A 15,709-nucleotide genomic window follows, 5' to 3' on the forward strand; every position below is an offset into this window, starting at 1 on the left:
AATGTCTACACCGCTATCTGTGTAAACATGGAAATATCTACACCGCCATCTGTGTAAACATGAAAATATCTACACCGCCATCTTTTATACATGGAAATATCTACACCGCCCTCTGTATGAACATGGAAATATCTACACCGCCATCTCTATAAAGGTGGAAATATCTACACCGCCATCTGTATGAACATGGAAATACCTACACCGCCATCTGTATGAACATGGAAATATCTACACCGCCATCTGTATGAACATGGAAATATCTACACCGCTACCCGTATGAACATGGAAATATCTACAAGGCTATCTGTATGAAAATGGAAATATCTACACCGTTATCTGTATGAACATGGAAATATCTACACCGCTATCTGTAGGAAAATGGAAATATCTACACCGCTATCTGTATGAACATGGAAATATCTACACCGCTATCTGTATGAACATGCAAATATCTACACAGCTATCTGTATATCAATGGAAACATCTACACTGCTATCTCTATAAACATGGAAATAACTACACTGCTATCTGTATAAACATGGAAATATCTACACCGCCACCTGTATGAACATGGAAATACCTACACTGCCATCCATGCGAACATGGAAATATCTACACCGCCATCTGTATGAACATGTAAATATCTACACCGCCATCTGTATGAACATGGAAATATCTACACCGCTAACTGTATGAACATGGAAATATCTACACCGCTACCTGTATGAACATGGAAATATCTACACCGCTATCTGTATGAGCATGGAAATATCTACACCGCTATCTGTATGAACATGCAAATATCTTCACAGCTACCTGTATATCAATGGAAATATCTACACTGCTATCTCTATAAACATGGAAATAACTACACTGCTATCTGTACAAACAATGAAATATCTACACCGCCATCTCTATGAACATGCAAATATCTACACCGCCATTTGTATGAACATGGAAATATCTACACCGCCATCTCTATGAACATGGAAATATCTACACCGCCATATGTATGAACATGGAAATATCTACATCGCCCTCTGTTTGAACATGGAAATAACTTCACTGCCATCTGTATGAACATGGATATATCTACACCGGCATCTGGATGAACATGGAAATATCTACACCGTTATCTGCATGAACATGGAAATATCTACACCGCCATCTGTATGAACATGTAAATACCTACACCGCCATCTGTATGAACATGGAAATATCTACACCGCTTACTGTATGAACATGGAAATATCTACACCGCTATCTGTATGAACATGGAAATATCTACACCGCTATCTGTAAAACATGGAAATATCTACACCGTCATCTGTATGAACATGGAAATATCTACACCGCCATCTCTATAAACGTGGAAATATCTACACCGCTATATGTATGAACTTGGAAATATCTACACTGCTATCTGTATGAAATTGAAATTATCTACAACACTATCTCTATAAACATGGAAATATCTTCACCGCTATCTATATAAACATGGAAATATCTACACCGCTATCTGTATAAACATGGAAATATCTTCACCGCTATCTGTATAAACATGGAAATATCTACAATGCTGTGTCTATAAACTTGGAATTAACTACACCAGTATGTCTATAAACATGGAAATATCTAGACCGCCATCTCTATAAACATGGAAATATCTACACCACCATCTGTATAAACATGGAAATATATATACCGCTATCTGCATAAACATGAAAATATCTACACCGCCATCTCTATGAACATGGAAATACCTACACCGCCATCTCTACGAACATGGAAATATCTACACCGCTATCTGTATGAACATGGAAATATCTACACCGCCATCTGTATGAACATGTAAGTATCTACACAGCTATCTGTATATCCATGGAAATATCTACACTGCTCTCTCTATAAACATGGAAATAACTACACTGCTATCTGTATGAATATGGAAATATCTACACCGCCACCTGTATGAACATGGAAAGAAATACACTGCCATCCGTACAAACATGGAAATATCTACACCGCCATCTGTATGAACATGTAAATATCTACACCGCCATCTGTATGAACATGGAAATATCTACACCGCTTACTGTATGAACATGGAAATATCTACACCGCTATCTGTATGAACATGGGAATATCTACACTGCTATCTGTATGAACATGGAAATATCTACACAGCTATCTGTATATCAATGGAAATATCTAAACCGCTATCTCTATAAACATGGAAATATCAACATTGCTATCTGTATAAACATGGAAATATCTACACCGCCATCTCTATAAACATGGAAATATCTACACCGCCATTTGTATGAACACGGAAATATCTACACCGCCATCTGTATGAACATGGAAATATCTACACCGCCATTTGTATGAACATGGAAATATCTACACCGCCATCTGAATGAACATGGAAATATCTTCAACGCCATCTGTATGAACATGGATATATCTACACCGGCATCTGGATGAACATGGAAATATCTACACCGCTATCTGCATGAACATGGAAATATCTACATCGCTAACTGTATGAACAAGGAAATACCTACACCGCTATCTGTGTGAAGATGGAAATATCTACACCGCTATCTGTATGAACATGGAAATATCTACACCGTTATCTGTATGAAGATAGAAATATCTACACCGCTATGTGTATGAACATGGAAATATCTACACTGCTATCTGTATGAACATGGAAATATCTACACCGCTATCTGTATGAACATGCAAATATCTAGACCGCTATCTGTATGAACATGCAAATATCTACACTGCTATCTCTATAAACATGGAAATAACTACACAGCTATCTGTAAAAACATGGGAATATCTACACCGCCACCCGTATGAACATGGAAATATCTACACTGCAATCCGTACGAACATGGAAATATCTAAACCGCCATCTGTTTGAACATGTAAATATCTACACCGTCATCTGTACGAACATGGAAATATCTACACCGCCATCTGTATGAACATGGAAATATCTACACCGTTAACTGTATGAACATGGAAATATCTACACCGCTATCAGTATGAACATGGAAATATCTACACCGCTATCTGTATGAACATGCAAATATCTTCACTGCTATCTGTATATCAATGGAAATGTCTACATTGCTATCTCTATAAACATGGAAATAACTACACTGCTATGTGTATAAACATGGAAATATCTACACCGACATCTCTATGAACATGGAAATATCTACACCGCCACATGTATGAAAATGGAAATATCTACACCGTTATCTGTATGAACATGGAAATATCTTCACCGCCATCTCTATAAAGGTGGAAATATCTACACCACCATCTGTATGAACATGGATATATCTACACCGGCATCTGGATGAACATGGAAATATCTACACCGCTATCTACATGAACATGGAAATATCTACACTGCTATCTGCATATACATGGAAATATCCACAACGCTATCTGTGTAAACATGCAAATGTCTACGCCTCTATCTGTGTAAACATGGAAATATCTACACCGCCATCTGCGTAAACATGAAAATATCTACACCGCCATCTTTTAAACATGGAAATATCTACACCGCCCTCTGTATGAACATGGAAATATCTACACCGCCATCTCTATAAAGGAGGAAATATCTACACCGCCATCTGTATGAACATGGAAATATCTACACCGCCATCTGTATGAACATGGAAATATCTACACCGCCATCTGTATGAACATGGAAATATCTACACCGCCATCTGTATGAACATGGAAATATCTACACCGCTACCCGTATGAACATGGAAATATCTACAAGGCTATCTGTATGAAAATGGAAATATCTACACCGTTATCTGTATGAACATGGAAATATCTACACCGCTATCTGTACGAAAATGGAAATATCTACACCGCTATCTGTATGAACATGGAAATATCTACACCGCTATCTGTATGAACATGCAAATATCTACACAGCTCTCTTTATATCAATGGAAACATCTACACTGCTATCTCTATAAACATGGAAATAACTACACTGCTATCTGTATAAACATGGAAATATCTACACCGCCACCTGTATGAACATGGAAATACCTACACTGCCATCCATGCGAAAATGGAAATATCTACACCGCCATCTGTATGAACATGTAAATATCTACACCGCCATCTGTATGAACATGGAAATATCTACACCGCGAACTGTATGAACATGGAAATATCTACACCGCTACCTGTATGAACATGGAAATATCTACACCGCTATCTGTATGAGCATGGAAATATCTACACCGCTGTCTGTATGAACATGCAAATATCTTCACAGCTACCTGTATATCAATGGAAATATCTACACTGCTATCTCTATAAACATGGAAATAACTACACTGCTATCTGTACAAACAATGAAATATCTACACCGCCATCTCTATGAACATGCAAATATCTACACCGCCATTTGTATGAACATGGAAATATCTACACCGCCATCTCTATGAGCATGGAAATATCTACACCGCCATATGTATGAACATGGAAATATCTACACCGCCCTCTGTATGAACATGGAAATATCTACACCGCCATTTGTATGAACACGGAAATATCTACACCGCCATCTGTATGAACATGGAAATATCTACACCGCCATTTGTATGAACATGGAAATATCTACACCGCCATCTGAATGAACATGGAAATATCTTCAACGCCATCTGTATGAACATGGATATATCTACACCGGCATCTAGATGAAAATGGAAATATCCACACCGCTATCTGCATGAACATGGAAATATCTACATCGCTAACTGTATGAACAAGGAAATACCTACACCGCTATCTGTGTGAAGATGGAAATATCTACACCGCTATCTGTATGAACATGGAAATATCTACACCGTTATCTGTATGAACATGGAAATATCTACACCGCTATGTGTATGAACATGGAAATATCTACACTGCTATCTGTATGAACATGGAAATATCTACACCGCTATCTGTATGAACATGCAAATATCTAGACCGCTATCTGTATGAACATGCAAATATCTACACTGCTATCTCTATAAACATGGAAATAACTACACAGCTATCTGTAAAAACATGGGAATATCTACACCGCCACCCGTATGAACATGGAAATATCTACACTGCAATCCGTACGAACATGGAAATATCTACACCGCCATCTGTTTGAACATGTAAATATCTACACCGTCATCTGTATGAACATGGAAATATCTACACCGTTAACTGTATGAACATGGAAATATCTACACCGCTATCAGTATGAACATGGAAATATCTACACCGCTATCTGTATGAACATGCAAATATCTTCACTGCTATCTGTATATCAATGGAAATATCTACATTGCTATCTCTATAAACATGGAAATAACTACACTGCTATGTGTATAAACATGGAAATATCTACACCGCCATCTCTATGAACATGGAAATATCTACACCGCCACATGTATGAAAATGGAAATATCTACACCGTTATCTGTATGAACATGGAAATATCTTCACCGCCATCTCTATAAAGGTGGAAATATCTACACCGCCATCTGTATGAACATGGATATATCTACACCGGCATCTGGATGAACATGGAAATATCTACACCGCTATCTACATGAACATGGAAATATCTACACTGCTATCTGCATATACATGGAAATATCCACAACGCTATCTGTGTAAACATGGAAATGTCTACACCGCTATCTGTGTAAACATGGAAATATCTACACCACCATCTGTGTAAACATGAAAATATCTACACCGCCATCTTTTATACATGGAAATATCTACACCGCCCTCTGTATGAACATGGAAATATCTACACCGCCATCTCTATAAAGGTGGAAATATCTACACCGCCATCTGTATGAACATGGAAATACCTACACCGCCATCTGTATGAACATGGAAATATCTACACCGCCATCTGTATGAACATGGAAATATCTACACCGCTACCCGTATGAACATGGAAATATCTACAAGGCTATCTGTATGAAAATGGAAATATCTACACCGTTATCTGTATGAACATGGAAATATCTACACCGCTATCTGTAGGAAAATGGAAATATCTACACCGCTATCTGTATGAACATGGAAATATCTACACCGCTATCTGTATGAACATGCAAATATCTACACAGCTATCTGTATATCAATGGAAACATCTACACTGCTATCTCTATAAACATGGAAATAACTACACTGCTATCTGTATAAACATGGAAATATCTACACCGCCACCTGTATGAACATGGAAATACCTACACTGCCATCCATGCGAACATGGAAATATCTACACCGCCATCTGTATGAACATGTAAATATCTACACCGCCATCTGTATGAACATGGAAATATCTACACCGCTAACTGTATGAACATGGAAATATCTACACCGCTACCTGTATGAACATGGAAATATCTACACCGCTATCTGTATGAGCATGGAAATATCTACACCGCTATCTGTATGAACATGCAAATATCTTCACAGCTACCTGTATATCAATGGAAATATCTACACTGCTATCTCTATAAACATGGAAATAACTACACTGCTATCTGTACAAACAATGAAATATCTACACCGCCATCTCTATGAACATGCAAATATCTACACCGCCATTTGTATGAACATGGAAATATCTACACCGCCATCTCTATGAACATGGAAATATCTACACCGCCATATGTATGAACATGGAAATATCTACACCGCCCTCTGTATGAACATGGAAATATCTACACCGCCATTTGTATGAACACGGAAATATCTACACCGCCATCTGTATGAACATGGAAATATCTACACCGCCATTTGTATGAACATGGAAATATCTACACCGCCATCTGAATGAACATGGAAATATCTTCAACGCCATCTGTATGAACATGGATATATCTACACCGGCATCTGGATGAAAATGGAAATATCCACACCGCTATCTGCATGAACATGGAAATATCTACATCGCTAACTGTATGAACAAGGAAATACCTACACCGCTATCTGTGTGAAGATGGAAATATCTACACCGCTATCTGTATGAACATGGAAATATCTACACCGTTATCTGTATGAACATGGAAATATCTACACCGCTATGTGTATGAACATGGCAATATCTACACTGCTATCTGTATGAACATGGAAATATCTACACCGCTATCTGTATGAACATGCAAATATCTAGACCGCTATCTGTATGAACATGCAAATATCTACACTGCTATCTCTATAAACATGGAAATAACTACACAGCTATCTGTAAAAACATGGGAATATCTACACCGCCACCCGTATGAACATGGAAATATCTACACTGCAATCCGTACGAACATGGAAATATCTACACCGCCATCTGTTTGAACATGTAAATATCTACACCGTCATCTGTATGAACATGGAAATATCTACACCGTTAACTGTATGAACATGGAAATATCTACACCGCTATCAGTATGAACATGGAAATATCTACACCGCTATCTGTATGAACATGCAAATATCTTCACTGCTATCTGTATATCAATGGAAATATCTACATTGCTATCTCTATAAACATGGAAATAACTACACTGCTATGTGTATAAACATGGAAATATCTACACCGCCATCTCTATGAACATGGAAATATCTACACCGCCACATGTATGAAAATGGAAATATCTACACCGTTATCTGTATGAACATGGAAATATCTTCACCGCCATATCTATAAAGGTGGAAATATCTACACCGCCATCTGTATGAACATGGATATATCTACACCGGCATCTGGATGAACATGGAAATATCTACACCGCTATCTACATGAACATGGAAATATCTACACTGCTATCTGCATATACATGGAAATATCCACAACGCTATCTGTGTAAACATGGAAATGTCTACACCGCTATCTGTGTAAACATGGAAATATCTACACCACCATCTGTGTAAACATGAAAATATCTACACCGCCATCTTTTATACATGGAAATATCTACACCGCCCTCTGTATGAACATGGAAATATCTACACCGCCATCTCTATAAAGGTGGAAATATCTACACCGCCATCTGTATGAACATGGAAATACCTACACCGCCATCTGTATGAACATGGAAATATCTACACCGCCATCTGTATGAACATGGAAATATCTACACCGCTACCCGTATGAACATGGAAATATCTACAAGGCTATCTGTATGAAAATGGAAATGTCTACACCGTTATCTGTATGAACATGGAAATATCTACACCGCTATCTGTAGGAAAATGGAAATATCTACACCGCTATCTGTATGAACATGGAAATATCTACACCGCTATCTGTATGAACATGCAAATATCTACACAGCTATCTGTATATCAATGGAAACATCTACACTGCTATCTCTATAAACATGGAAATAACTACACTGCTATCTGTATAAACATGGAAATATCTACACCGCCACCTGTATGAACATGGAAATACCTACACTGCCATCCATGCGAACATGGAAATATCTACACCGCCATCTGTATGAACATGTAAATATCTACACCGCCATCTGTATGAACATGGAAATATCTACACCGCTAACTGTATGAACATGGAAATATCTACACCGCTACCTGTATGAACATGGAAATATCTACACCGCTATCTGTATGAGCATGGAAATATCTACACCGCTATCTGTATGAACATGCAAATATCTTCACAGCTACCTGTATATCAATGGAAATATCTACACTGCTATCTCTATAAACATGGAAATAACTACACTGCTATCTGTACAAACAATGAAATATCTACACCGCCATCTCTATGAACATGCAAATATCTACACCGCCATTTGTATGAACATGGAAATATCTACACCGCCATCTCTATGAACATGGAAATATCTACACCGCCATATGTATGAACATGGAAATATCTACACCGCCCTCTGTTTGAACATGGAAATAACTTCACTGCCATCTGTATGAACATGGATATATCTACACCGGCATCTGGATGAACATGGAAATATCTACACCGCTATCTGCATGAACATGGAAATATCTACACCGCTATCTGCATGAACATGGAAATATCTACATCGCTAACTGTATGAACAAGGAAATACCTACACCGCTATCTGTGTGAAGATGGAAATATCTACACCGCTATCTGTATGAACATGGAAATATCTACACCGTTATCTGTATGAACATGGAAATATCTACACCGCTATGTGTATGAACATGGAAATATCTACACTGCTATCTGTATGAACATGGAAATATCTACACCGCTATCTGTATGAACATGCAAATATCTAGACCGCTATCTGTATGAACATGCAAATATCTACACTGCTATCTCTATAAACATGGAAATAACTACACAGCTATCTGTAAAATCATGGGAATATCTACACCGACACCCGTATGAACATGGAAATATCTACACTGCAATCCGTACGAACATGGAAATATCTACACCGCCATCTGTTTGAACATGTAAATATCTACACCGCCATCTGTATGAACATGGAAATATCTACACCGCCATCTGTATGAACATGGAAATATCTACACCGTTAACTGTATGAACATGGAAATATCTACACCGCTATCAGTATGAACATGGAAATATCTACACCGCTATCTGTATGAACATGCAAATATCTTCACTGCTATCTGTATATCAATGGAAATATCTACATTGCTATCTCTATAAACATGGAAATAACTACACTGCTATGTGTATAAACATGGAAATATCTACACCGCCATCTCTATGAACATGGAAATATCTACACCGCCACGTGTATGAAAATGGAAATATCTACACCGCCATATGTATGAACATGGAAATATCTTCACCGCCATCTCTATAAAGGTGGAAATATCTACACCGCCATCTGTATGAACATGGATATATCTACACCGGCAACTGGATGAACACGGAAATATCTACACCGCTATCTACATGAACATGGAAATATCTACACTACTATCTGCATATACATGGAAATATCCACAACGCTATCTGTGTAAACATGGAAATGTCTACACCGCTATCTGTGTAAACATGGAAATATCTACACCGCCATCTGTGTAAACATGAAAATATCTACACCGCCATCTTTTAAACATGGAAATATCTACACCGCCCTCTGTATGAACATGGAAATATCTACACCGCCATCTCTACAAAGGTGGAAATATCTACACCGCCATCTGTATGAACATGGAAATATCTACACCGCCATCTGTATGAACATGTAAATATCTACACCGCCATCTGTATGAACATGGAAATATCTACACCGCTACCCGTATGAACATGGAAATATCTACAAGGCTATCTGTATGAAAATGGAAATATCTACACCGTTATCTGTATGAACATGGAAATATCTACACCGCTATCTGTAGGAAAATGGAAATATCTACACCACCATCTGTATAAACATGGAAATACCTATACCGCTATCTGCATAAACATGGAAATATCTACACCGCCATCTCTATAAACATGGAAATATCTACACCGCCTTCTGTATGAACACGTAAATATCTACACCGCCATCTGTATGAACATGGAAATATCTACACCGCTAACCGTATGAACATGGAAATATCTACAAGGCTATCTGTATGACCATGGAAATATCTACACCATTATCTCTATGAACATGGAAATATCTACACCGCTATCTGTGGGAACATGGAAATATCTACACCGCTATTTGTACGAACACGGAAATATCTACACCGCTATCCGTATGAACATGCAAATATCTACACAGCTATCTGTATATCAATGGAAATATCTACATTGCAATCTCTATAAACATGGAAATAACTACACTGCTATCTGTATAAACATGGAAATATCTACACCGCCACCTGTATGAACATGGAAATATCTACACTGCCATCCATGTGAACATGGAAATATCTACACCGCCATCTGTATGAACATGGAAATATCTACACCGCTATCTGTATGAAAATGGAAATATCTGCACCGCTATCTGTATCAACATGGAAATATCTACACCGCTATCTGTATGAACATGCAAATATCTACACAGCTACCTGTATATCAATGGAAATATCTACACTGCTATCTCTATAAACATGGAAATAACTACACTGCTATCTGTACAAACAATGAAATATCTACACCGCCATTTCTATGAACATGGAATTATCTACACCGCCATGTGTATGAACATGGAAATATCTACACCGCCATCTCTATGAACGTGGAAATATCTACACCGCCATGTGTAAGAACATGGAAATATCTACACCGCCATCTGTATGAACATGGAAATATCTTCACCGCCATCTGTATGAACATGGATATAACTACACCGGCGTCTGGATGAACATGGAAATATCTTCAACGCTATCTGCATGAACATGGAAATGTCTACACAGCTATCTACATATACATGGAAATATCTACAGAGATTTCTCTATAAATATGGAAATAACTACAGCGCTATCTTTATAAACTTCGAAATATCTACACCGCCATCTGTATGAACATGGAAATATCTACACCGCCATCTGTACGAACATGGACGTATCTACACAGCCATCTGTATTAATATGGAAATATCTACACCGCTATCTCTATAAACATGGAAATATCTGCCCAACTATCTGTATAAACATGGAAATATCCGCACCGCTATCTGTATAAACATGGAAATATCTACACCGCTATCTGCATAAACATGGAAATATACACACCGCTATCTGGGTAAACATGGAAATGTCTGCACCGCTATCTGTGTAAACATGGAAATATCTCCACCGCCATCTGTGTAAACGTGAAAATATCTACACCGCCATCTCTAAAAACATAGAAATATCTACACCACCATCTGTATGAACATGGAAATATCTACACTGCTATCTGTATAAAATTGAAATTATCTACACCACTATCTCTATAAACATGGAAATATCTACACCGCTATCTGTATAAACATGGAAATATCTACACCGCTATCTGTATAAACATGGAAATATCTTCACCGCTATCTGTATAAACATGGAAATATCTACAATGCTGTCTCTATAAACTTGGAAATAACTACACCAGTATCTCTATAAACATGGAAATATCTAGACCGCCATCTCTATAAACATGGAAATATCTACACCACCATCTATATAAACATGGAAATATCTATACCGCTATCTGCATAAACATGAAAATATCTACACCGCCATGTCTATGAACATAGAAATATCTACATCGCTATCTGTATGAACATGTAAATATCTACACCGCCATTTGTATGAACATGGAAATAACTGCACTGCGATCTGTATAAACATGGAAATATCTAAACCGCCACCTGTACGAACATGGAAATACCTACACCGCCATATGTACGAACATGGAAATATCTAAACCGCCATCTGTATGAACATGTAAGTATCTACACAGCTATCTGTATATCAATGGAAATATCTACACTGCTCTCTCTATGAACATGGAAATAACTACACTGCTATCTGTATGAACATGGAAATATCTACACCGCCACCTGTATGAACATGGAAATAACTACACTGCCATCCGTACAAACATGGAAATATCTACACCGCCATCTGTATGAACATGTAAATATCTACACCGCCATCTGTATGAACATGGAAATATCTACACCGCTTACTGTATGAACATGGAAATATCTACACCGCTATCTGTATGAACATGGAAATATGTACACCGCTATCTGTAAAACATGGAAATATCTACACCGCCATCTGTATGAACATGGAAATATCTACACCGCCATCTCTATAAACGTGGAAATATCTACACCGCTATCTGTATGAACTTGGAAGTATCTACAGTGCTATCTGTATAAAATTGAAATTATCTACAACACTATCTCTATAAACATGGAAATATCTTCACCGCTATCTGTATAAACATGGAAATATCTACACCGCTATCTGTATAAACATGGAAATATCTTCACCGCTATCTGTATAAACATGGAAATATCTACAATGCTGTATCTATAAACTTGGAAATAACTACACCAGTATCTCTATAAACATGGAAATATCTAGACCGCCATCTCTATAAACATGGAAATATCTACACCACCATCAATATAAACATGGAAATATCTATACCGCTATCTGCATAAACATGAAAATATCTACACCGCCATCTCTATTAACATGGAAATATCTACACCGCTATCTGTATGAACATGTAAATATCTACACCGCCATTTGTATGAACATGGAAATAACTACACTGCGATCTGTATAAACATGGAAATATCTAAACCGCCACCTGTAAGAACATGGAAATATCTACACCGCCATATGTACGAACATGGAAATATCTACACCGCCATCTGTATGAACATGTAAGTATCTACACAGCTATCTGTATATCAATGGAAATATCTACATTGCTCTCTCTATGAACATGGAAATAACTACACTGCTATCTGTATGAACATGGAAATATCTACACCGCCACCTGTATGAACATGGAAATAACTACACTGCCATCCGTACAAACATGGAAATATCTACACCGCCATCTGTATGAACATGTAAATATCTACACCGCCCTCTGTATGAACATGGAAATATCTACACCGCTTACTGTATGAACATGGAAATATCTACACCGCTATCTGTATGAACATGGAAATATCTACACCGCTATCTGTAAAACATGGAAATATCTACACCGCCATCTGTATGAACATGGAAATATCTACACCACCATCTCTATAAACGAGGAAATATCTACACCGCTATCTGTATGAATTTGGAAATATCTACACTGATATCTGTATAAAATTGAAATTATCTACAACACTATCTCTATAAACATGGAAATATCTTCACCGCTATCTGTATAAACATGGAAATATCTACACCGCTATCTGTATAAACATGGAAATATCTTCACCGCTATCTGTATAAACATGGCAATATCTACAACGCTGTATCTATAAACTTGGAAATAACTACACCAGTATCTCTATAAACATGGAAATATCTAGACCGCCATCTCTATAAACATGGAAATATCTACACCACCATCAATATAAACATGGAAATATCTATACCGCTATCTGCATAAACATGAAAATATCTACACCGCCATCTCTATGAACATGGAAATATCTACACCGCTATCTGTATGAACATGGAAATATCTACACCGCCATTTGTATGAACATGGAAATAACTACACTGCGATCTGTAAAAACATGGAAAAATCTACACCGCCACCTGTATGAATATGGAAATATCTACACCGCCATCCGTACGAACATGGAAATATCTACACCGCCATCTGTATGAACATGTAAGTATCTACACAGCTATCTGTATATCAATGGAAATATCTACACTGCTCTCTCTATGAACATGGAAATAACTACACTGCTATCTGTATGAACATGGAAATATCTACACCGCCACCTGTATGAACATGGAAATAACTACACTGCCATCCGTACAAACATGGAAATATCTACACCGCCATCTGAATGAACATGTAAATATCTACACCGCCATCTGTATGAACATGGAAATATCTACACCGCTTACTGTATGAACATGGAAATATCTACACCGCTATCTGTATGAACATGGAAATATCTACACCGCTATCTGTAAAACATGGAAATATCTACACCGCCATCTGTATGAACATGGAAATATCTACACTGCCATCTCTATAAACGTGGAAATATCTACACCGCTATCTGTATGAACTTGGAAATATCTACAGTGCTATCTGTATAAAATTGAAATTATTTACAACACTATCTCTATAAACATGGAAATATCTTCACCGCTATCTGTATAAACATGGAAATATCTACACCGCTATCTGTATAAACATGGAAATATCTTCACCGCTATCTGTATAAACATGGAAATATCTACAATGCTGTATCTATAAACTTGGAATTAACTACACCAGTATGTCTATAAACATGGAAATATCTAGACCGCCATCTCTATAAACATGGAAATATCTACACCATCTGTATAAACATGGAAATATCTATACCGCTATCTGCATAAACATGAAAATATCTACACGGCCATTTCTATGAACATGGAAATACCTACACCGCCATCTCTACGAACATGGAAATATCTACACCGCTATCTGTATGAACATGTAAATATCTACACTGCCATCTGTACGAACATGCAAATATCTACACCGCTAACTGTATGAACATGAAAATATCTACACCGCTATCTGTATGAACATGGAAATATCTAAACCGTTATCTGTATGAACATGGAAATACCTAAATCACTATCTGTATGAACATGGAAATATCTACACCGATATCTGTATGAACATGGAAATATCTACACCGCTATCAGTATGAACATGCAAATATCTACACAGCTATATGTATATCAATGGAAATATCTACATTGCTATCTCTATAAACATGGAAATAACTACACTGTTATCTGTATAAACATGGAAACATCTACACAGCCACCTGTACTAACACGGAAATATCTACACTGCCATCCGTATGAACATGGAAATATCTACACCGCCATCTGTATGAACATGTAAATATCTACACAGCTATCTGTATATCAATGGAAATATCTACTCTGCTCTCTATAAACATGGAAATAACTACAC

This window comes from Gorilla gorilla, chromosome 19, assembly GCF_029281585.2.
Source record: "Gorilla gorilla gorilla isolate KB3781 chromosome 19, NHGRI_mGorGor1-v2.1_pri, whole genome shotgun sequence".
In the NCBI taxonomy this organism is placed as follows: Eukaryota; Metazoa; Chordata; class Mammalia; order Primates; family Hominidae; genus Gorilla; species Gorilla gorilla.